Below are 26,313 nucleotides of genomic sequence, written 5' to 3' on the forward strand. Positions count from 1 at the left end.
AAAATATATATATATATATATATATAATAATTAGATAGTTAAACTTCAACTAAACTAAGCAACCTTAAACAATCAACACTAACTAACTTATCCAATTATTATTATTTTTAAATCAACATTAAATAAAAATCAAGTGATTTCCAATTGTAAACAACCCGGCCTTCAAATCTACTAAAACCTTGAGGTGGACACCCCATCAAGCATAAATTCTTAAACCATCCTCTGCACAATAAAGATAAGAACATTTGAACCCTAACAAATATCATTGCATACTTTCCACTACATGCTCCAAATAACTGACCAAAGGCAGCTAATTCAATGATAAATGGAGCTGGGAGAGTTAATGATATGGATACCCCAAACCAGGCGCTAATATCAGTCAAGCTGAGAGATGGAATTATACCATATCATTTGAACTAAGTAATTTTGTTGTCGGAGAAGCAGAGAAAGAAAATGAAAATCCACGGTGTGACTGACATTGGACCAACACATGCTTAACATAAACACACAAATTATATTGCCCTTCTGGTTTTTGCAACATGCACCACCAATTATGGCCTAAAAAATACCTTTGGCAAAGAGGCAATGGACATCTGAAATGGTTACACATGCAAAGAATCAAGCTAGACATGTCAAAAATGTAAAAAACGAAAAAAAAAAAATGTAATACAAAATACAGAAAAGATGTCTGCACTTGAACACTAGAAGGACGGGTAGCCACACACTCACACCATAGAACATCTTAAAACAATTAAACAAACAATGACGAGCACTGCTACACATGTCAGAATGTAAACAGACAAAAATAGACCTATGAAAATACAAAGTCAGGAACTAGATAAATTTCAGGCCCAAAAGATAAGGCTTCTATAGTAGAAAGAAAAAGGTACCTCCATATCAGGGTCCACTTCCTTTCCACGGACAATTCTTGTTGGACGAGAATATGCTTCAACAACCTTTGGAAAAAGATTGCCTCTTGACAAGGATGCCATCTAGAACCAATTTTTTTAGACCATTAAAAACTAATACATAGTTCAAGAAAATTGTAAAAATGTAAAAGAAATATCTCCCATATAAGTCCTTTTTCTTTAAAGTAAATATTTAGAAAAGGCACTGAAGCCATGTATATGCAATAGATTTTTGTAATTAAATCTTTTACTCAAGAAAAAGAGACCAAAAAAAAAAGGAAAGAAAGAAAGAAAAGGAAAACCATTTTAGAGCAAGGATTGCAAAAGATGGTAGATAAAGAAATTTAAGGGTATCAATATCATATCCTAATCCCAGCTCACAGATCAGAGCCTCCTGGCAGCTTCTGGTATCTATCTATGGTATCTCTGAAAATTACAACCACATTGATCTAAGAGATTTATTATTTTCAAGAAAGAGTGCAGGACTGCATAAAGAAAAGAATTTTTTTTCAGCATAACTTTAATGTGGTGGTTGAATCTATTAAGTAGTTATTTGCAGCAGACACTGGTCAATATATACTAAAAAGGAGTATAAAAAACGTCATTTACCTTATTTGCTGACTTTGCTGCTAGAGAAGGCAAGTTTGCCCGCTCTGCAAGGATAGAACGAACCACTTCTGAGCTTATTCCCTTATCAACCTGTAACCAAATCACAGCCAATTTGTCTAAAAGTGAGCTCAACATCTTGTCAGAATATATTACATGTCCTCAAATAACATACTCTGATTATTAACAAAAATTAATTTACAGGATTAAAAATTGCAATGAGTAAATAATAACAGTAAGCCAAACAGATTATCTGACATAATACAGTTTAAAAAAAGCTTATATTACTGGAAACTACCACAATTGAACATATAGAAAATTTGGGGAGTAGAAAACATGCACATCTCCCTTTTCAACCAAAAAAAGGAGAATACCAGATCTAATGATTGTTTCAATAAGTAGCTGGAGATGGCTGTAACCTCTTAAACATTATGAATTCAATCTATTGTAAAGACTTCAAGTATGGTTAGTTTCCTCACCAATGGTCTTTGAACCAAATGACATCTCCTGTCCTCATGAATAAGGGGTGGAGGTTAAGGTTACCGGTTCAATTTACCATAGGTGTGACCGTGTGAGTAGTGTTTACCTAGCAAGATAAGTTTGGATCAGTACATCTTCCTTTCTACACACTTATTCTGGGTGGCGTGCCCATTTTCTTTTATATTTTCCAGATGAACATGGTGGAAAATCAGCTATAAAAATTCAACTTCAGAATTTGCAGTCACTGGTCAAGCATTAACCACATTTTTGTTCAAGATAAATGTATTCAGACAAACTATGAAGAGCAGGCAAAATTTCTGTGAAGTATTGGTACTAAAACCATGCCTCTCAGCCAATGCTGTCATAGCTCAGCAGAGAAGGCAACAAGAGCAGAACGGGGAAGGAGTCTCAGGTTTGAGTCTTAACACTATGCCCCAATAGTACCATCCTTGTTTTCTGTTGAATATATTATTTTTAGCAAAGTAATTGCAAGGGATGGCATATATAAGAGTTGTTCATATATGGTAGCAATCAAGAAACACTTGCAGAAGCAGAGGAACAAAACCCTACTCAAATAATCAGTTGAATGCCATTATGTGGCATTGGTAATTATAGTGGTAACCATAGGAACAGTGATGTTAAATTTTGATACAACTCTAAAGGGTGTTTGTTCTTACATCTTCTATTGTACTGGCATCTACTTGAATGGTTTGGACTTCAGCAGCGAGTTCCAAAGCTTGTTTTAGATCCAGATTTTTATCCTTTTCTACCAACAGTTGGACCTAAAAGAAGCAAATTCAGCATAATCGAGTATAATTATCAGAGCCTCACAGCATTAAGATGATAATAACTTACAAGACCATAAGAGATTCTTCGTAGGCCAAATGGATCATTGGTGGAACTAGGCTGACAACCGGCAGCAAATAAGCCAACAAGGCTATCTAATCTGCAGAAAACATATTACATGAAGACAAACTGCAAGTAGAGTATCCTTGTTGAAGAGTAGGCATCCGGTGCAGTTTAATACTCTTCTCTTACAAACTCATGTCTAACCCAAGACTAAAACTACCCCCTCCCCACCACTCACCACACCCCCCCCCCCACACACAAAGACCCCTTTCCAAATGAAAAGGATGACAATACATTAGAGAATCCATGCATGCATGCCATACAAAGGAACTGTGCCTGTTCTAGGGTATTAGGCTATTTGAGCAAGATCTGATGACTTTATGGATCATCTTTTGCCCACTACGGAGAGATCTTCAGCTGTTTTTGCATATTAGGGTGTTAGGTAGTTGAGCAAGAAACTGAAATCCCACTTCTTTTACCATTTAGAATAATTTTTGATAGAGACAACTCAAACACTCTTATCAAGTCTTATTCACTCAACTTCTTCAGTGGACCTTAAGAAAAAGTTTACCAAGTGGAATCGAATACCAAAACAAACCATGCTTTTCTTGCCAGATTGCAACTCCATCCAGTTGGTTTTGCTTTTTTAATCTTTTTCTCCTACTTTTTTTATAAGTACTAAAAATTTTATTAAGGGGCAAAATATAAATACAGAGGATGAAAATGCTACATCCTTTGAAGAAATTACAACTGAATATTCAAAAATGAAATCCTAGAAAGAATCACAATGTAAACTGCCCAAAATGTACGACAAGTCAAACAATAAATGCAGGAAAATGGTTTTAAGTAAGTTTCTTCTTTCTTTTTTCTTCTTTAACTAATACACCATATGCCCAAAAAAGGAGAGAACTATAAGCCCGCTTTGTTCAGTTTTAATAATTTTTCAGCATCCTTGAGCAAACACTTAAACTCATATGGCACACATTTAGTTTATCCGAAGTAAAATTTTAGGTCAAACTACAATTTTGGTCCTTAAACTATGCATCTGCCTGAACTATCAATAGTTTCAAACTTCTAGAAGTTCTGAAAATGTATCAATGTGCCCTTACCCTACCTTTTATCACCATGTGAATGGCAATCACTGATGTAGCACGTGTTTCTACAAGCCGTTATAATACTCATGTGACATGTTAGGCCACATGCAGCTCTCACATAATCAGAATATATTGAGATATGTGAACTTAAAATTAAAGAATGTAAAACAAATAGAAAATATTTGTGGTCCCTAAACCCTGATTTTGTGAGCACCATGTTGCTTAACATATTATATATTATATCAACATTATAAAGACATACAAAAAAATTTGTCACATCAGCAACTGTCTTTTGTGTTGTGATGGAAAGGTAGTGTAAGGATAATATTGACTTGATTTTAAAACTTCAACAATTAAATTGAAACAATTGATAGTTTAAAGATTAATTTCATATCTAACACATAGTTCAAATACCAATATTGCATTTTGACCTAAATTTTACTTAGCAACCAATGAGCCTGAAAGGGATAAGTAAATGAACTTATGATTAGAGTTTCACCTGTCAGCAATTGCCAAAACTACCCTGCATCAGTTGCCGGAAGAATGTCCCCAGAAAATCTAGGAAGTGTGATTTCATACAATGCCTCTGCAACCTGCAACACACAAAGCACAGAAACTGAAACAAAAACAGAGTATATTATATTAAGTAGCACATGTGAGGGAATTATACATAAATTCCTAACAAAAAAAATAGGAAAAAATGCATATATGAAACCCAAAAAGAAGAAATAACAATTAAAAGTAAGATGAACCTGCTCTGGATAGCCATCTCTAATAGCATAATGGCGGGCCATTATTCCTGAGAGAGAAGTAAATTCTGTGACAACCACAGTAGCAAGATCTGACATAGCAAGAGATGCAGCAACCTGAAGAACTTGATGCATATCTTCATCAATTTGCAGAGCCAAACTTAGTTTGGTAACCATATTCTGAATGCGAGTCATCTTGTCCAGCATTGTTCCTAGTTTCTCCTATTGTATTTCAAGTTATCAAGATGTAAGAGCTATTAGAGAAGGGAACAGTGTCAATTCATCATCAATCAGATATAATTCCAGCACTTTCAAATATCACTTTTGATCTTAAAGTTTCCCCCACCCCCTTTTCTTTCAGGGGGAAAAAATCCACTATGAGCACTACAAGCTTAAAAGAGTTTGTTCAATTATTATATAAAAGAAACAGTGTTAAAAAAAAGTTACATGCTGAACTTTCTAATTCAAAGAAGGCAACAGTGAAATTCTCTAATTCCCAAACATATCATCTCTCCTTTCTCATGGATTAAAAAAGAAAGAAATAACCTACATGGAAAAGAATCCCTTTCAATTTACTTCGGAATTCTGAAAAAATTTTACGTGTATCCATCTCATAAAAAAATTTAGCATCTTCATAGCGAGCTATGCACAAAAAATGAAATGCTTTGTCTCATATGACAGCTCAATAAGAGAATAAGAAGGAAGGCATAATAACAGTGTAATTCCAAATAAATATGCAATCACTCGAAGTAAATTCATGAGAATTGAAATTTCATGCAAAAATGGTTAGGCTCAGAAACACCACTCCAAAACCTTATTCCTGTGGGACTCACAATAGGTAATGCCGAAAAATACCATTTTAAAACCTTATGCCGGCAGGACTCACAATAGGAAATGGCCTTAAAATAACATAAAGACCGAAACTTGGACCTAATTTGCCTTGTTGAAACATCTACAACTTCTGATTTAGGGGGAGAAAAAAGAAATCACTTCTAAAAAGATCAATAGAATTTTTCCTTTGCCAAAAGAAATTTAAGGAGCTATGAGAAGTTTAACAGATCATATCCTCCACTATTGACCAAAGGAAAAAAAAAGGGGTGAACCAATGAGAACCTTGTTTACCTGAGTACTGCTTCATTTCCTTTTCTCACTACAGTCTCATCAATTGCACCATTTGCCACCTAAAAGAAAAACTCATGTCACCACACTACTTACAAACAGATCAACCTTGACACTTTAAGAAGGAAAAAAAAAGGTTATAATGTAGATATAACTGGTAAGAATGTCTCACAGCAATGAAGTATGGCAATAGCCTTCCAGTGTCATCACTAATAGCAAAGTATTTTTGGTGCTTCTGCATAACCTGCATAATCGTACATAACAGTCAACAAATGATGCACAAATTTCTAACCCCACATTAAAAGTCTGATAAACTTTTAACATCTTACCATAGTTAGAAGGTCTTTTGGAAGCTCTAAGAAGGACTCTTTAAACTTCCCAAGTACTGGAACAGGAGCCTCAACAAGATTTACAACCTAAAATATTATGCAAACAGATATACTAAGAACTTTTTTTCCCAGAAGTAAGCACAGTTCAAGTACCAGCCTATTGAACAAATTTCACCAAAAGAGAACACATCTATAACCTCATCAAGTAAGCCCTCCTTAAAAAGAGTGTGTCCATTGACACTTTTTGCTAACACATTAGACTGCTCCAAAATCTTTTTCTTACGTTCCTGTAAGAGAAAACAAATCATTCAGAAATTAAGTTTTGCTAATTCTATACTTCCTTTTTTTTTTTTTTTTTGGGAAAAGAGTATAAGAAAAACGAGACAATGTTTTTAGCCATCCATAGTTTTGCAGAAAGTAGAAAAAGCAAGTTACTTCATAGTACCTCAATTTCAACATTGATTACAGCATTCATCATAACTTTTGCATAAGATTCTGCACTTTCTACCTGTGAGTAGTTTTGTGGAGCTTTGAATTAATCAAGCATCTTAGACTTGGAAAACAAAGAGCAACTCCTACCACAACCCACCCCCCCCCGCACAGGACAAAACGCACCCACACTCACCTTTAGAAGTCCAGGAATATAAAATCCATAAATTAAATAGGTATACTAAGAAATCATCAATATGAACAGATGAAAGAAATCATAATGTGGGAAATAGAGTGATATAGCCCTCAAAAAACATTCACAAATACTGTTAAGATAGAATCTACCAAAGGGAGGAAAAAGAGACATATGACCAAAATTTGTACTAAAAAAGAATTAAACGATTTGTAGCCACTTATTTGCAAACCTAATAGAGTGCCAATTAAAGGTTATAATAAAAATTGTGAGTTTAGAACAAAAATCTTTAGATCTGTATAAAACAGGACAATTATACAAGTGAACAAAATTGGCCACAGCTCAATCAGTTGTACTTTCTTTGATAAGTTTTGGCCCCAAGAGCAGGAGGAAGGGGAAATTTGAACTAGTAACCTAACCTCCACATCATGAGCCGTGGTCCTCAGCCGAATGTGCTACCCTTTGTGGTAGCCAATTAGTTATCTCTAAAGGAAGAAAGGAAAGATATCTGCATTGATCTTTGTGTGTGTATTGACTATGGGTTATATAATGTACACAAGATGATGCAGTCAATCCTACCACAATTTTTCTATATGCCCTTCAATAAGAAAATTGATTCACTTGAGATTTGAGTAGTTAGATCAACCTTTAGGGAGGGGGAGATAATTATTTTTGTAACATATACATGAATACATTCACAGATACATAAACCAAAAATGAAATAGATACCTAAGTAGTCTAGGTAAAATGCATAGGAAGCTGATTTTGGAAATTGAAAAATAAAAAAGTGTAAATTTTACCCACATACTATGAGAGTAGCTGAAGGAGTATTACGAAGGCCATAAGACAGGTTGCCACTACATCCAAAAAAAAAAACTAAATTTGTAAGTACACTGTATAAACACACACAAAAGGAAAAACCAAATCCACAAACAACTTTTATATGCATTCCCCCCTAATGAGCCAAACGATAAGATGCATTTTAGCCAGTGATATAAACACAAAAGGAATAACTCTAGACAAAACAAGCCATGCACCACAAAGTTCTATTCTGCCCTTCTCTTTTGGCATTGAAACTGTCCTTTCTAGAGGAAACATGCATCTATTGTCAGCACATAACCAAATCAAGCAACCTGTTGACCAACATGAACTTTCTAAATAGTCTACAAATGCTTTTTTCTTTAGTATTTTTTTATAATCCTGTTAGCTTTTTTTTTTTTTTTTTTTTTTTTTTTTTTTTTTTTTTTTGAAAACTTGAGTATTAGCCCATGGACTGAATTTACATAATAGGTTGGGTTGCATCAATCTACTAGTTACAAGTATGAGAATCTCACCTAGTAAAAATTTCTCCTCAAAATAACTAATAAAAAAGAAACCTTCAGGCGCCTATAGATGAACCCCACATTGCTAAGAAGGGAGGATGGATGATAGTTTATAGGTTTCCAAGCTACTTTGGGAGTTGTGGGGTGGGCTAAAAATGTACAATTATGGGCCTCATCCTCCCCTTCTCTCCTTCTCAGAATATTTTTTTAAGTAAAACATTTCATTGAAAAAAAAAAAAATCCTCCCCTCAAAATTATTTGATGAGAATCAAATTACTAGCATCGGTGCCTAGATCTCCAAAGGTAATTCATTTCCTCCATTGACAACAACTCATTTGTCAATAATGACAATGCAATATCCCTAAATGCAACAATGCCCCACTTAGCGAATCAATTTCTTAGGCCCATAATGAATTCCCTTTCATCATAGATCTTCAAAATGATAAATAAACATGTTTCTAACAAAGATTGCCGATTATTGATTCAGGGAGATGTAATGCCATCCCTATAAGGAACACTATACTTCAAAACCCTTAAATAAAAGCTCATGTTGCAACAATAGAAAACGTAGCCCAAGACAAGCCAAGCCAACCCACTTTACTCGAAATACAATTGTGCAATTATATATCAGAGAGAGAGAGAGAGAGAGAGATATGAATACACCCATGATCACCTCAAAACTCTAGCAAACATGAATGGCACGACTACATCTCTGTAGAGGGCCAAAATCCAACAAATAGGTTTGCTAAACATGATCTACATATTAACAACAAGGGCTTAATTAGCAAATCCAGTGAACTAAAAATATGAATATATTGATCAAAAATATAGAATAACCACAACAAATAATTTTATTGCTCATGAAAAAAGCGGAATTAAAAAAAACACACACAAACAAAAATTGAAAATACTAGGATGGATCCAAGTAATCATGTTTTTACCTAATTACAATACTAAGTGAATTGCCAGTCTTTTATTTACAATAAAATTGTTGGCACTTGGCACAACAATTGCACAAGGATTACATATTGTAAGTCCTTGACAACGACATGCTGGATGAATCAAGCACTAAATCCTAGAGTTATTTTCATCCATTAAGGAGGTAGAGCACTTGCAAAAGGAAAATCCAACATATGATTTTACTTGACACTGAAAAAACTAGTGACCTGTGATGCAGAATGTAGTGAGGAAAGCAAGAGAATAAAAACAAAAGGGAGAAACCCTAGGCTTCACCACCTAAGGGTGCTTGAAATCACCACCAAGCAAGAGAGAATTTCTCATCAGAAAATTCTTATTCAAAAGGCAGTACCTTCACAATTACAAGAGCCACTATTTTAATAGGGCTTACTGGATCAAATCAATATGAAAGATTTAACCATGCCACAATTAAATCCCACAAAATCCTTAATCACAACAAAGCCAAACTAATTCAAAATTCAAATACATAAAAGTAATAAAAGTCTGAAATTTGATGTCTCAAATAAGTAAAAATCAGAAACAAATCTAGTGTCCACACCAACTCCCCAAGTTGATGCAGAACGTAATTAGGGAATGTAATAAAATAAAAACAAAAGAGAAAAACTCTAGGCTTCACCACCTAAGGGTGCTTGGGATCACCACCAAGCAAGAGATAATTTCTCATCAGAAAATTCTTTATTACAAGAGCCACTAATTTAATAGGGCTTCCAAGATTACATCAATCTGGAAAGATCTAATCATGCCGCAATTAAATCCCACAAAATCCATAATCACAATAAAGCCTAAACTAATTCAAAAAATTCAAATACATAAAAGTAATAAAAGTCTGAAATCTAGTGTCTCAAATAAGTAAAAATCATAAATAAATCTGGTAGCCACACCAAGTTGTCTCACTGATAATCCAAAAAAAATCAATTTCAATTTAATGAACAAAAGATTAATAATTGATTTTATTTTTTTAATTTTAACTAACAAGAAAAGAGGAACACATGCAAATCAAATGTTAAGAGCCGTAAATAGAAATCAAAAATTAAAATTGTACAAACCTGAGAGTTCCAGCGCATTGACTTTGGAAATGATATTTTAGCAATGGTACTGGGTAATTCTTCAGACAACACCTATTTATAGCAAATTAAAAACAGCATTTATCTACAGATCCTTATGGGTAAAAATTGTTAAATTAAAAAAACCACAAAGTGATGACAATAGAATCAAAAGGCAAGCCACATGTCCACTATTCTAAAGCAGCAGTCCTAGTAAGTAGCCATTAATTCCTAGAATCTTAGAAAATCATTGAGCAAATTGTCACCTTAAGGAGATAGATAAGTAATCATTATTAGGATACTAGAAACATAGTATTCCATTATTTATCAGTACCTTCATAATTTGTACTCACCAATAAGCTCCAATAGCTAACAAGCCTATTTATGTAAGAAATAAAAATAGAATAATTGACACACACATATTAAGTGACGTTCATATATCTGCACATATCATTGGAAATTACGTTTTCTTTCAATCAGTATTAATTTTAAGCATCAGATATTATTGCATCTGTCACCTTAATAATAGAAAAGGGGAATGGTAAAAAAATGAAAGAGCCCTAATCTTCATCAATGCTTCCTTGAATTCCTCCCTAGCTCTTTTTGATTGTATCCTGTTCCTGAGTTCTACAAATAGTACATGAGATAAACTTTTCTACTAACATTTTATGTTGGAAACTGTTACTGTTAATAAAGTTTCATTCAGTTAATCAAAACATTCAGTCATTGTTTTTTTTTTTTTTTTTAATAGATATAAAGGAAAGTAATACTATATATTCAGTATTTGTCTTATATTAAAATTAGCACATATTGAGATCTTATCTGAATCAGTACACATCTGCAATTGTGCATCCAAATTTGATGGGCACTTCATCTAACCAAATACATTCACAATAAAATAACTAAGGAAAAAAGTTCTTTTTTTATGAGAGAAGTTCATAAATACAATTAGCAAAGAGAAAAAGTGGCACTAGAACCTCAACAGCAAGTCGGGCAGATTCCATTATACGAGCATATAGATACTCTGTTTTCCCTGCATTTTGAAAAAAAAAAAAACCCTCATGAATACCCATTATCAAGTGCAAACATTATGTGTAGCAACTTAAAAACAAGAATATGTGAATTTTCTGGAACATGGCCTAAATTTCTGATGGCTAACCATTCAAATGTGCAAAGCTTTAAAGGCCAACTTACTTGCCCTCGAAGTAGCAGTTAAACAGCAATAACTCAGACCTTTTGCAGCAAAGTGGCCCATCAATAAATGGGCCAGATTAAGGTTCACTTCTAATAAAAAAATGGCAGCACGAGAACCCTAAACCCTACCAGGGTAGAGGTGGTCTCAACTAAAGACCCAGTATGCCCCAGCCAAATTATGTAGTATAAACAACTATAGTACAACTTAGTTGATTTGGCATGAGGTGTACTAGCAAATTAAATTGATTACTTGGTCAAATGAAGATCAAATAGCATAAGATTTTCTATACTTAAACTGAATATTAAACATTTACAGATACCGAAAACAATCTTCCGTCAATACAATTAGGTAGATCTCATACATGATTTATTGGAAGTGTATGGGTAAGCTCATCAACCCACCTCACAGATGAGTCAATTGTTTCCATAAATTTTTGCCAATAAGCTCTAGCTCAAATGACACTATATGCCCCCGTAGAAAGGCTTGGAGGGTAAAGTCATGTGTTCAAACCCACCAGAATCACTAGATGCATGTTTACTTGCCAATCAAAAAAAAAAAAAAAAAAAAATTTTGTTTCCATATATTTTTTCTAATTATCTGCAATCTCCAAACATAAACATGTCTGCTATTGTTCTCACATAAGGTGGAAAATTCGGAGAGAGAGAGACTTCCCTAAATGAAAGTGATAATACTAGTGTGCAAGCAGAGTTAAGTGCTTAGAGGCAGCTGGTCAATGGCCGTGGAGCTTGGAATTGCTTGTTTAAAAGTGGAAATGATGCTGATAGTTGTCAACTTAGTCACTGGGCATTTTGCCACTAGCAGACTAACATTTTCCCTTGTTGATTGTAGATAATTGCTATCCACCCTCTCTTGCAGTAGTCTGACTACTGTGATGCTCTTGCTTAGCTAGACTACTCACAAGATGAGGATTTTGTGTGCTATGATAAGCCTCCTTAAAATATAAGTCCTCTTTTGTGTAATAATAATACTGATTTTTAAAAGGGGTCAACTTCTAAATATAACCATTGCAAGTTATTTGCAACATGATAACACAGTAAAAACTAATAACTATACACAGTTCTAAGTGACCTTCTAGTAGTAGTTTTTTTTCTTCTTCTTTTTTTTTTTTTTTGGGGGGGGGGGGGGGGGGGGGGGGGGAGGGGAGTATTGAAATAATTAAACCATCTCTATATCCAAAATCATATAAAAAGTACAAATAAATTTGAGGAGATGAACAATGAAGTAAACTTAGATCTCAAATCAGGTAAACTTTTTGTAGGTAAACTTTGCACACTCACCATCAATCTTTCTATTCAATGAGTCCAGTGGTATAGAGTATCTACGGCAAAACCCCTCAGCAGCCTGACATGAAATAACAAGTTAAATATTATATGGCTATTCATATTCAAATCAGGTACCAACCAATTAAAAATGATGACCTTTTAAGTTACACCAGTATACAATGACATCTCAATAATTACACTAACAAGCGAGCAATGTATTCTAGCTTTGCCAAAGTCACAGCACAAGCTGGGAAACATAAAATACATGTAATAACTAATAATCCCTTCCATGAAGGAAAAACAAATAAAATAACATTAATAATAAAGCAAATGCACTCATGGTACTTCTATTGCTGTTTTCAAATAATCTCACCACACAAATCATTTGGCCAAAAAAGCAAATTTACTTAAGCTCCCAGGAGAAAAAGAATGGCAAACCTTTGTAGCATTTCCTTGATCATCAAATGCTTTTGAAACAGGAGGTCCTCAAACCTCAACCTCCTTCTCAGCTTGTTTAGTGCAAAGATTCTCAACACAAACCAGGAAATGTGACAAAAAGGCACACATCATAACCATTCAGTGTGAAAAAATGAAACTGGATAAGGTCCTGAAATCTCAGTGGACAGACAATTTTAGTACTAGGAGCCACATAGGGTACTATAAAATTCAACATATTTAGATGTAAAACCTGCACCATTGCATGTGAAACATGGTTCTTTTTTATTATTAAGTATGAGATAGAAGAATTGAACCCAGAAACAAATCCCATGGAAGAATGCAATTAGTCCATTAAGCCATAAGAACAAAGAATAACTTCTCTTCTATTTTCTCTATTTGGAAAACAATGTCAGCATTTTGCAAAGGGAAATATAGTTATCACTGTACCAGTAATCTGCGAGGTGTTCCAAATGCTTGCACTTCACCATGGCTTAATTTTTGTTTTTCCAACACCAGCAATATTAAGTCTTTGAGCTGTAATGACCACCATTTCAGTCAGTGAACAACTATAGATGGAAAATTAGGTGGAAAAAATGGGGTTGACAATATCTAAAAGGTAAAGAGAGCTTCAAAACCAACCAACCAAAAAAAAAGGAAAGGAGATAGCTATAATAAGACAAGGATCAACATGCTTCATGTGAAGAAAAAGAGTACTTGCTGGCCTGCATCAACTACATCTTGAGGCGGCATCTCTTCAGTCCCAATCTCAAGAACAAACAACCTTGAATCATCATTCACCTGTGACATAAGTCAAAGAATAAACCCATATTTAAAAGTAATAATTATATGTACACAGTAGTTGTTAAACCGTGACTTATTCTGGTCAAACAATAAAATTATAATTTTAAAAAGCTCACATAAATTTAAAGTTCTAGCAATATCTATCTACTAGAATTTCAATGACATGGTGTCAATGGTAAATTGAACGCCATCCTCACTCTCTCTTACACACACATATATATTATATGTCTAGGAGTGTACAAATACAATTATATAATTGCTTAGATCATTTAGTTCTCATGCGTAATTTATGATGTCTTTAAAGCTACAAGCATAGGTAAAAAATCAAGGACTCCTATGTACACCTGGTGATCAAACCATATAAACAAGTGCATGCCACAAAAAGGGATGTAAAAGTAAATCCCAAAATAATATGAGTCTGTTCATGTATGCTTGATCATTCATACATATAATTAAAAATGATAATAAATCAATAAAAATGAAAGCTAAATTAACCTTAAGAACATGAACAGGGTCAGAAGCAACACCCAATGGATGTCCAAGAGACTCCCTGGTATTCAACCAAAGTTGTGCACACTGACGAGCTAAACTGATTGAAGAGAAAAAAAAAACACACACACACACAAAAAAGAGGATAAGATAGACACAGAACTCAGGAGGATTGACCTGAAAGAATCATGTGCTTAAAAACAAATCTTTGTTCAGGCCTAGACCAGCAATTTATTTGCATTCAAATAATCTGTCATGCATGTCTCTGTTCTGTATTATCAAGCTGCCAACTATTTCATTGATAACATAGACACCAATATTGGCCCTTCGTTTCATATGAACATTCAGTTAATGGAACCAAAGTTGGTAAATTTGTTTAGCTAAGCAATGATAACCAGTTGCAAATTATAGTGGCTGGGACTGTTAGTTTCGATAGTCCTCCCTGCCTCTCATTTTGTTGATCCTATGGATCAAAAGACAATAGTCTTGTTCCTTTATAAATTCAATATTAGTTGAGCTGCTTGAGCAGTATATCACAAGTTGCAGACTACATATTAATCTTTCTCCTGCTGATCCGAGCATATATGTCCCCTAAGATTTTGCCATAACATGTCATTGGCACCATAAATTAATAGTGCCCTGTACTCAGTTGAAAAGTCTACCAAATGGTCTATAAATTTAGTTTTTAAACCTTACCCATTAACTGAATCTGTACAAAGAACATGGTAGGTCATGTTATCACGGATAGGGCTGAGACAATGATGACTACAAAAAAGATATCTGCCCAACTTTAAGATCGAGAGATTATCAGATTAAAAATAAAAATTTATCTCTATGATTTTCTAAAAGTGGACCTTAATACCATTCTACAGCAAAACAAAATTCACAACTTTAATTTTACCAGTACATACATGACAGTGTTTTTCTATTTTCAGTGCAAAGTTTTCCAGGCCACAATAAGGAAGAATCCTTACCTTCTTGTCCGACCAAAATATCAAGCATGCTTTGTTACCCCAACAAAGCCTCTAGAGTCTAAGATGTTAAAAGCATGAGATGTCTTCAGAAGCTGATCATACCTAGCATGCAGCACAGCAAATGTTAACTTAAAGAAAAACAGAGAAAAGGTTTCCACATAATGCACTGAATAATGGAACATAAATAAAAATTAAACAACATACACAGGGATTGCAAGGCCTAAAGCAAGCAAAGAACACGCCTCTTCTTCAAAAAAATCAAAGTGTTTCTGAAGATGATGAACACTGGCATGTTCTAGATAATATGCACTCATTTCCTTCTTGAAAAAGAAGTTCGAAATATATTGATTGTGGACATTTAGAAAGTAAATGGCACAGTGAAGCTTGATAATGCTTATATAACAGGTGGTGGAAAAAGAGCAAAATAAAGAGAATGGAGATTAAAAAGGTTAATGGAAGTCATCTGAATATTTGAACTTCATATCAGATGGCATCCCATCCAACTATCTTCAATTGCCAATCAAGCACCTCAGAGTTCTTTTAAATTAGCTTCCAGAAGTAGTATGCTTCAAAAAGAGGCAAAGCGGCTTACAGAGGAGAAAGTACTTGACTAAAAATGGGAAGGAGGCAAAAAGTTCAGCAGTTAACTTCTACAAAGAAGACTAAAAGAACACAGTGGAGTAGAAAGGTGGGAGTTCGAATATCACTAACTCGAAAAGTTTATTTGCATAAAGTACAACATGTTTGGGGTAGCAATTCCATAAAGACCATGACAAAAATTTAGAAAGACAAAAGATTACCAGCATTTAGGAAGAAAGTATGAAACTTAACTCAAATGACTTTTTGAGGGAACACGCAATGACATCACAAGGAAACAATTTTTGTGCATACAAAATGAGCCATAAGATTAATAAAGCACAATAATGGCAAATTTAGAAACATAATCCGCCATTCAAGAATATTGAGTGATGTACATTGACAATCTTTGGAAGATTATAAGTATTTGTGACCACACAGTTCTAGCACTATTTTGCCTTAAAAGAAAAAGAAAAGGAAAATATATATATATATATATATATTTTTTTTTGAGGGGAAACCTACTCATTCTCCAAAAACAGCTCCCCGTATGTAATTCCATCAGCATATTGAATTTTCTTAAAATGATCAACTCCCTGCCAATTAGTTCAGACAAATTTAATAAAATGGACAATGAGGTCAAAGATTAATAAAAGAAACAATCAAAGACAGACCTGTAGTAACATAAGGATACGCTCAAGACCATAAGTGATTTCAACAGATATGGGCAACAATTGCAGGCTTCCAGCCGAGAGAGAAAGAATGGGAAAAAAGCTTCAAGTGAAACCAAATAAAACTTGGCAAAATCATGAAAATCAACAGTACCTTGACCAAGGGAAATAGTTATTAACTTATTATTACGGTAAACATGAAAGCCATATTTTCCAAAATTAGGGAAGATTCTTAGTTCTATTCAATTTCAAAGGAGTAACCTGCTGGAAGTAGGTGAACTGGGTAATCTCCATCCCATCCATCCAGATTTCCCAGCCTAAACCCCAGGCACCAAGTACCTATAAGCATGTTTGGTCAGCATGTAGAAAACAAACAAGCTAATGATCCATTTAGACAAAATGCTTCCTCAAGAAAAATTTTACACATATAGTTGCACTATGCTTACAACTATGAGCCATAGCAAGGAAATCTAACCAAGTTAAATTGTATCTTAGTAAGACGCACTAATTAGATCTGCATAAAATAACAAGGGAAGAAAAAAATCCACCATTAAAGACAAGATATTACCGGACTCTCCCAGTTGTCCTCCACAAATCATATATCATGCGCACTAACATTGATACCTATCAAGCATAAAGCATCACTGTTAAACAAAATGTTGAAAAAAGGATAAAATGTGAAAATGTGAACATGAAACTTAAGTTAAACAGTTCTTGTCATTTGCACTGACATCGATGGGACTAGATGATTGGCAATCTAAACAACAATTACACGTAAAATGTAAACTTATTTAATAAAATTGAATCCCAGAGGCCTTGAACCACAATCTTACCCTCCATCCAAATATTAAGGGAGTAGGAAGCACCATTTGAATTTTGAGCTAGAGCTCATTGGCATCATTTGAAATTGTTTTGAAAACAATGGTCATTAAAACATAGAAGCTTTTAGGCCAATTAGCTCTAACATAAATGCAACTCCTCCCCTTGTGAGGTTAGGTGGAGGGTCTGGTCAGATTTCTAGATACTTACAACTTTAGATGATGTTTGTGGCTACCCTCGTACACTTCCTGTGTACATGGAGATCATTGCCTTCATTTCTCTCCAATAATTTTTTTTAATTACTTGTAAAAAGAAGAAGGTGGAGCAACAGGTCATGGGTTTTCAAGACCACCGTATACGTATTCAATTACCATTAAAAAGAAAAAGACAGAGGCCCTTATGTTCCTGCATAGATATAACACGGAATGTAAATGGTGCTTATTCATTTTAATTGTAAAGGAATAACCACTATCCTTGGAAACTATGACAGTATAAAAATCAAAGGAATTACCATATATGGGGACAAAAAATAGAACATGAATTGCCATAGATATATGATAGTTTTTTTTTTTTGATAAGTTATATGATAGTTAAAATAATAAAGTGATCTCATAATCATCAACCTCCAAGCCAAAGAAGGTAGTGATCATGATTCTCAATCAAATTGGTAGATTGAGATAGAAATGCATCCCGTTAAATCTATCAGAGACAATAATATTAACCACTTTGTTTGTTTATTTATAGTGATTATTCTACTTGAGCTTTAGATTGATCCTATGGAATGCAATTTTATTAAAGCTGGAACTAGATATTAAGTGATGATAAAATAGATGGACAAATAATGCCTACAAGTTATCATTTTCAACATCTTGGCTCAATCATTTGTAAGAATGGGGGGATTGAAGAGGTATGTAACATGTTATACATACTGTTCTTTTTTTGGGGGAGAATTGGTTTGGGAAACACCAATCAACTATCTAGAATATGATACCATGTTGTCTACCGTGGTTAGCCTGGCAGGAACTTAATAACTGTATCTTTGAAGATAATGAGCGATCTTTAGATCTTTTAAAACATCTTCTATTCGGTACTTTATTTCAGTGGGCTCATATTTTGGGTCTTACACAATGCATTTCAATTTCTGCTATCTACAATCTGTTAGCTGTTAACTTTAGCTCTTGAGCTTTATGTATTTTCTTCATGTCCAGTCATTTTTTCAATAAAAGTTCTATTACCTATCAAAAAAAGAGAAGTTATGCGTATAATTAGAGTTGGGAGACATAAAAAGTGAATCGGGAATCTTGCATGATTGAATATTTCCATTAAGTTGAAGGGGGCATTATATATGATTGATATAAGACCAGCCATACTTCAAAGAAAAAAATGTTGGGCTACTAAGAAACAACATGTTCTTGAAATGAGTGGAATACCTAGAAAGAACAAATGATGATGTAAGGCCTAGTTCATTTTCCAACTTGAAGGACAGCTCGTGATTCTCATATTAGGGAACCTCCAGATACCCAACTTTCTCCCATTTATGCAGAAAATGGGTGCGCCTTTGCATCTTTGTCAAGAAGAACAACCAACAGCAAAATTGTAAGGCCTAGTCATTTTCTTATACAGCATAACTTCAAATGAATTTTTCCTTTTTTTAAAGGGAAAAATGAGTTTTAGCCCATCTTTTACGGTTAAGATGTGGCTCAATTGCTAGTTTTCTTCTTGTATTGATAAGGGTGTCAAGAATCAATAAGCACAAGACATGAAAATGGACAAAGGGCACCAATGAATTCTTCTCAAATTATTTTGATAAGTAATGATATTTTATTGAAAAAATACTACTTGATGTACAAGTAAAATAAACACAGAGGAATCTAAAGAATTACAATTCTTTTCAACTTTAAGAAAAATGCAGAAATGCCTTTAAGCTTATAGCAATTTAAAGAAAATATAGGCAGAGTCACTACCTAAAGCTGATAGGCTACGAATAAAAAGATCTTGTGAATTTCCAGGATCAGGCTTTAATATAACCTGAGATCAAATTTGAATGCAAGCAGTAAGGTATTGTAAAACAAAGCTCCCTAAATCATCCAGAAAAGAAAATTTTTTATCTATAAACTCAAATTTAACCTGAAATTGAGTGTGCCTTTGAAGCCTGTTTGGGTTTTCACCATAAAGACTATCATCTGGCCAAATGCAAGGCTCCGTATACCTTTCATATGAAACCCCATGTTAGCAGTTACCTAAGAAAACTCTTCTTTTTTTTCTTTTCTTTTTTCCGGAAGGGATGGTTTTCAAGTATCAATGCAGTTGTCAAAATGTAAAATGGTAGTGACAGAAAATCTCACAACTTTACAGCATTTTAAATTAGCTAATCAAACAATATTTTGAAGATTCCAGGAAAAAATCAAAGCAATCAAAATCAAGATTTCAAATTTTCAAATTTTTTCAAGCATAGTTACAATAAGCAAATGCTTATAAGAAAGAATTTAATCCCAGAAACGTCTAATTCACACAGGCCTCATCAACCAGCATGCATTAAAAATCCAGATCACCCCAAAATTGATCAGCCAATTACCCCATTATATGCATGGCCTATCTGTGCATTTTTTTTTAAATGTATAGAAACCTTTAGCAGAGATATCTCATTATTGCAAATGAAAATGAGAGAAATTTTGGCTACCATAAGTTAAAAAGGTTGATTCCAATCTGCTATTTGTTTATTTTATGTCTTTTCAACAAACAAGATAGGCAAGTATGGTAGCATCAAAGTCAAATTATAAAGAGGGGATGGGGGGGGGGGGGGGGGAGAAGAATATATTGATTTTTATTATTTTATTTTGCACCATCTTCAGTTTCATTTACAACAAGAACAACTTCTTTATAATTTACATACAAAAAAAGGGACCAAGGGGTATTTTTCAGAATGTTGCAAACAATTGAACTGGAATATAGTTAATTTAAGCTACATGGTTTCTAGGAAATCATTATTTATATATTTAGTTCTTAAGTAAGTGTGCACTGTATGTGACCGTATGGCCATTCTGTTAGAGAAGTATTGAACTGCTTCCTTTTTTAATAATGAAATTTTATTGAAAAAAAAAAATGGAACTGCCATATGTACGCAGGAATAAACAAAATAGCCCTAAAAAAGTACAAGATATCCAAACAGTGAATGTTACAGTCTAAAGGAAGGAGAATCAATGAAGTCTATAATAGAATGTATCTCAATATGATCTATCATCTATGATCCAAAACAAGGATCCATTGAAACAAAGCTTGTTGGAAAGTTGATTTTGGCTGAATAACCCAGACATCCATGCCTTCAAAAGTGTGTTAATTCCTTTCCTTCCATAAAGTCCACAAAAGGCATAAAAGAGGTAGGTTCCTCACAAACAAGGAATGTTAACCAAACCAATTCCTCCATCTAGAAAGTAGTAGGTCTACAACCCTCTTGAACATTACTCATTGAACCCCATATGTCGAGAAGGTAAAGGTCACAAATCATATGCAATGTCACAATGCAACAATAGATGATCTACAGTCTCACCACAACATCTACACATGAACTACTTAATAAAAAACATTTGACCCTTTTACACGTAACTGGATCTCACGTGCAAACAAACTAGTATCAACAACAGAAATCCTACATTGACTACCAATCACTTTTCTTCTCTTAATTAAGCCATATACACCATAATCCCAAGGAAACCATCCATGTTCATTCATTATTTCAGTTACTACATTACTCTAAACATCATTTTCCTAAAATTTCAACACTTGCTTGCACAAGAAGATACATCAAAAGAAGTGACAACACCTGCTTCCACGGATATATATATATAGTAAAGCATGGAACTTTTACAAACAGCATACTTACGCAACATTCCATGGTTCCGGACCCAAAACCCTTAAGAATGTGAGAGGATTCATTGTCCCAGCTCCAACCTGGTCAACAAAGATTAACGTAAATTACATCAAACAGCTCACCAATTGTGAAATGGATTTATATTAAATTGTAGACTAAATTAAAATTTTGACCATTAAAAGTTTGACATTATTTTCATTGTGGTCCCTTGAGTTTCAGAATATTCATTCTGGTCCACCAAATTTGATTCCATTTTTAAAATGATCCTTCAACATGCCAACTAAACAACATCATTTTCTTTTTTTTCTTTTTTTTGCACTCTCATAATGGCCAGATTAGTCACGGACATAGACGGAAGGACCTTTTTGAAAATGAAATTAAACTTGGTGCAAGAAAATGAAAACAACCCCAAGGGGCCAAAAGTGTAATCAAATCTTAATTGTACTATCAAACAATTGCACTGTATAAAACTGAGAAAGTACAGTGACATAACTTTTGTTATAACTCTAAGATAGTTGACAATAAGTGGCGGAGAAAAAGTGGACCTAGTGGGTCCATCACTCATAGTCAATCACCTTATCAAGTTGTGTCAAATGTTGTGGTAGTAGAAAAACTGATTACAATTGTGTTTGGTTCGACAAAAATTGATTTCCAGAAAACATTTTCCGCATTTACTGGTGTTTGAGGCAACAGAAAATGTTGATCAAATAGAGGCATTTTTCGTAAACCATTTTCCCCCTCAACCAAAACTTATCAACCGAAGCTCCACCCCAACCCAACTAATGTCCCCGGTCTCCTGTGCCTGGGAAATAATGCGATAAAGTAGAAGAAAATTTTCCATATCATTTTCTGAAATGCAACCCAACGCTAGAAAATATTTTCCGGAGTATTTTCAGAAAACACAACTAAACACTAAATAATTCCTTTTCGGGAAAATATTTTACGTTTGGAAAACATTTTCAAACACAGCATTACATTACCTCAGTATTGCTGCATTGCATTACGGCACATCCAACTGAGCCCCAATATTCCTATAAAAACACGTCGAGAGTAACAGTACCATCATCAATAACACTAACAAAGAAAAACGAAGAGAAAAGCGTGAATTCAATTGAGTTGAGAAGAAGTGAAACCTGAAGGCGCTGAATGGCTTGCTGGAAAGTTGGAACGGGGGACTTGATAGCTTCGCTGCTGTTGTTGTTGGAATTGGAGTCGGAGTCGGAGTCCGTAGACGGCGAGTGTTGTGGAATACTAGTGGAGGAGGAGGAGGAGGTGCTAATTGCGGAGACGGAGAAGCGGCGGCGAGGGCGGAAGAGGGGGTGGTGGTGGTTGCGGTTGGCGACACGGAGGAGAGAAAGGCCGGAGGCGTGAGGTTTGAGGAAGGAGATGACTAGCGGAAAGGCGAGGATGGTCATGGCTATGGCTATGGCTCTGGCAGGCTTGGAGAGTGAGGCTTAGCCAGTTGAGGTTTATCGGTGGGACTTTTAGTAATTTGAAGTATAGGACTGAAATAAGAGAAAGTACGTTTCTTTGATACAGTTTATTTGGTTGAAATTCAAAAATTATTATTTAAAGTATTGTAAGTAAAGGTAAAAGTTAGTTGAAAAATTATTAAAAGTATTGTAGATAAATGTAAAAGTTAATTGAAATAACATAGTGAAACTCATAAATAGTAGAAAAAATAAGTTAAATAGTGAAATAATTTTAATTTTTAATTTTAATCTAAACGCACACTTAGGTGCGGTTTAGATTCAGTATTTTCACGTTTTGCGCACTTACGTTTGTGCTTTTTTTTTGAATTTATTTATTTTAAGACCAGCGCCGGGTGCATTGTTCACGGGACATGAACAGTGCACCAAGGTATATGAACAATAAAAAAGAGTGAATAGTAGCCATAATATTTGACTTTTTAATCACTTTTCAACACACTAGTAGGTCACGAATACTGTTTATGGGACCCACAAATTTCACTTTTCAGTAACTTTTTCATTAAAAATGGATCCCACGATACTATTCACACGTTTAAAAATTATTTTGCTACAGTATTTTCAGTTTTCAGTTGTATCCAAATAGACCCTTGGAGTAATACATCTTCAAATTCTTAATTGATTCTCGCCTGAGCCCATTGTTAACATTACTTTTTTTTTACTTATTAATAACTGCTCACCACATTAACAGTTTATAAAATAATTTTTCACTTTAACATTTTTCATTATCTAATACACAAATAGTTGAAATCGTGTTTTTATCTATACTACTATTTAAAGTGTTTCTCTTGTTTGGATCGGATTTTTTTGTTCCAAAATACACCTATAGCCTACGTTTGAGTATAGACAAAACTTGGTAAAAATGCTTCTTTAACTCCCATGTAAAACACTATCTACAAAATAGGACCAACTCCCAGTAAACCCAAGTTGGTTTTCAAACTGAAACTACTTCTTCTTTAGTTCTCCAATTGTCTCAATTCTGTGTTAATCTTCTTTTCACCATTATCATCATTTTTTTCTATTTGCTCTTGCTCAATGGTATGTGTATGTCAATATACATCGGTCTTTTCTGTTTTGGTTTTCTAAGTCATGAACACTTATATTCTACAAAGAAATCAAATATTTCAATCTCACTTTTAATTTCTTTCGCATATTTCTTTAGGGAACGTGCACTGAGGTGTCTATCTTAAAAATTTTCGTATCTAAACGTCAAGAAACGTGTACTGGGGTGTTGATCTTCAAGATTTTCATGTGCTCTATCCTCCAACTCTAACGTACTGTTTGGACTTTGGATTTGAAGTGTAGACAATGGCCAAAATGTAAGTATCTTTGATCACCTCTATTTTGGATGCCTCATGCATGTTGGGTTCTCTATGTTGGTTTATATTTGCTTTTACGTTTTCTTATATTCCTATTGTTTTGTTCACAACTCATATTACAACTCTTCAACGTGGATTAAATTCCATTTCCAATAGTTTACTCTACTATATAAAACTCTCATTAATTAGTTTTTAGTTATTAAGACAGTTTACAATAAACTAAAATTTGACTTTAACCAAAAATTGTAGATGATTTTCGTAGCCACCTGCAAGAATCCTAATGAAAAGAAATTTTAGATGATTTTAATCTCGAATACAACAAGAATCCTAGATGATCTTAATTTTCTAAGCATGTAAATTCTAGATAAACTTTTTTTTTTTTTACCTAATAAGTAGAAATCAATTTTGGAGTCCACAAAAAAGGGGACTTATTGATTCCTTATGAAATAAGATTACACTTTGTCCCAGATTCATTGGATAGCAAATATCCAGCCCTTATTCTACTACCGAAGTGATGAGATGGTTGTTGTTGCAAATTGCAATTACATAGATCAAGATCAAAGTATTTAAATTTCTCAAAAAAATAAAATAAAAGTGTCTATCTTAAAAATTTTTGTATCTAATTTTCAAGAAACGTGTATTGGGGTGTTGATCTTCAAGATTTCCGTGTGCTTTATCCTCCAACTCCAACGGACTGTTTGGACTTTGGATTTGAAGTGTAGTCAACGGCCAAAATATAAGTATCTTTGATCACCTTTAGTTTGGATACCTCGTGCATATTGGATTCTCTATGTTGGTTTATATTTGCTTTCACCTTTTCTTATATTCCTATTGTTTTGTTCACAACTCATATTACAACTCTTCAACGTGGATTAAATTCCATTGCCAATAGTTTACTATATAAAACTCTCATTAATTAGTTTTTAGTTATTAAGATAGTTTACAGTAAATTAAAATTCGACTTTAACCAAAAATTGTAGATGATTTTCTTAGCCACCTGCAAGAATCCTAATGAAAAGAAATTGTAGATGATTTTAATCTTGAATACAACAAGAATCCTAGATGATCTTAATTTTCTAAGCGTGTAAATTCTAGATAAACTTTTTTTTTTACCTGATAAGTATAAATCAAGTTTGGAGTCCACAAAAAAAGAAACTCATTGATTTCCTATGAAATAAGATTATACTTTGTCCCAGATTCATTAGATAGCAATCATCCAGCCCTTATTCTACTACCGAAGTGACGGAATGGTTGTTGTTGCAACTTGCAATTATGAAGATCAAGATCAAAGTATTTATTTTCTCAAAAAAAAAAAAATCAAAGTATTTCATATAAATAATAAAAAGCACTTTTATCATGAAATACTAGTCTCTAAGCACGCGCATGAGCTCTTCTATTTTTTGGGTAAAAGTTAATTTAGAGCATTTATTATAATTTGAGATTATTACATTTTCCAATCATAAAAAAAAACCTAAGATTGTGATGAAAAAAATTATTTCATCACATAATACTCATCACACCCCTAGGTGTTTTTTTTTTTTTAATTGAAAAATGTAATAATCTCAAATTATAATAAATGCTCTAAATTAACCCTTACCCAAAAAATAGAAGAGTCTCTAAGCACGCATGTGAGCGCGTGCTCAGAGGCTATGATAGTTTATGAGGGTAAGTGTAAAATGAGGTATAATTTAGAGGAAAAAAGTGTAGTTTCCTCCTTTTTTATGCATAATAATGAACTTTATTAATAGATTTAAATAGTTGAAAAAAATATCTATAAAAGGGGAGGGTATGTAACTTCTAAAGTTTGTGTAGGTTGGTGAAGTAAGTGATTTATATCTTTAGTTACAATTGAATAATGTTGACGAAAATTTTTAACTTATATTTAACAAAAATTGTTAAAAATTATATTGAACAAAAATTGTTATATTATGCAATGGAATTCATCAAATATAATTTCACCCATAAACCTTCTAGCATATGGGTTTTATTGATGTGAGTAGTGCCCATTCAAGATAACATATATCTTAATTACAATCTCTTGTTTCAAGGGAAGACTTAATGGATAGACAAGATACGTTTTACCTTCATGGATGTATAAACTATTAAAGAGTAATATTTATAAAGGAGGATATGAAAGAAAACCAATATGATATTCATTTGCAAGTTTATTCTTCTCACCACTCTTAGTTTAGGATGAAGTTCAAAAAAAAAGAAAAAAAAAAGGGAAGGGACATCATCGATGAGTGTAAAAACAAGAAACTACAAAATTACCACTACTAAATATAGGCTATCAT

General features: G+C 33.7%; 1 long non-coding RNA gene and 1 pseudogene across 2 annotated transcripts in view; both read right to left on the minus strand.

Moving 5' to 3' along the window:
• Positions 1-22,702, minus strand: part of LOC115983203 — a 37,059-nt pseudogene extending 14,357 nt beyond the window's left edge. The window contains exons 1-18 of the transcript XR_004089908.1: positions 22,347-22,702; positions 22,194-22,244; positions 21,226-21,293; positions 19,473-19,554; positions 19,310-19,373; positions 17,095-17,150; positions 16,789-16,865; positions 16,530-16,605; positions 16,377-16,451; positions 15,484-15,596; positions 15,280-15,381; positions 14,312-14,405; positions 13,730-13,813; positions 13,463-13,549; positions 13,016-13,117; positions 12,593-12,656; positions 11,077-11,132; positions 10,103-10,174 (exon numbers count right to left, since the gene is read on the minus strand). The product of XR_004089908.1 is annotated as a glycine--tRNA ligase, chloroplastic/mitochondrial 2-like (transcript). The remainder of the gene's footprint in view (positions 1-10,102; positions 10,175-11,076; positions 11,133-12,592; positions 12,657-13,015; positions 13,118-13,462; positions 13,550-13,729; positions 13,814-14,311; positions 14,406-15,279; positions 15,382-15,483; positions 15,597-16,376; positions 16,452-16,529; positions 16,606-16,788; positions 16,866-17,094; positions 17,151-19,309; positions 19,374-19,472; positions 19,555-21,225; positions 21,294-22,193; positions 22,245-22,346) is intronic.
• Positions 858-2,446, minus strand: LOC115983205. Its single transcript, XR_004089909.1, has 3 exons — positions 1,994-2,446; positions 1,518-1,607; positions 858-992 (listed from the first exon to the last, which is right to left on the minus strand). It is a non-coding gene; the product is annotated as an uncharacterized LOC115983205 (long non-coding RNA).
• Positions 22,703-26,313: the final 3,611 nt, after the last annotated feature.

Source organism: Quercus lobata, chromosome 4 (genome assembly GCF_001633185.2).
Source record: "Quercus lobata isolate SW786 chromosome 4, ValleyOak3.0 Primary Assembly, whole genome shotgun sequence".
In the NCBI taxonomy this organism is placed as follows: Eukaryota; Viridiplantae; Streptophyta; class Magnoliopsida; order Fagales; family Fagaceae; genus Quercus; species Quercus lobata.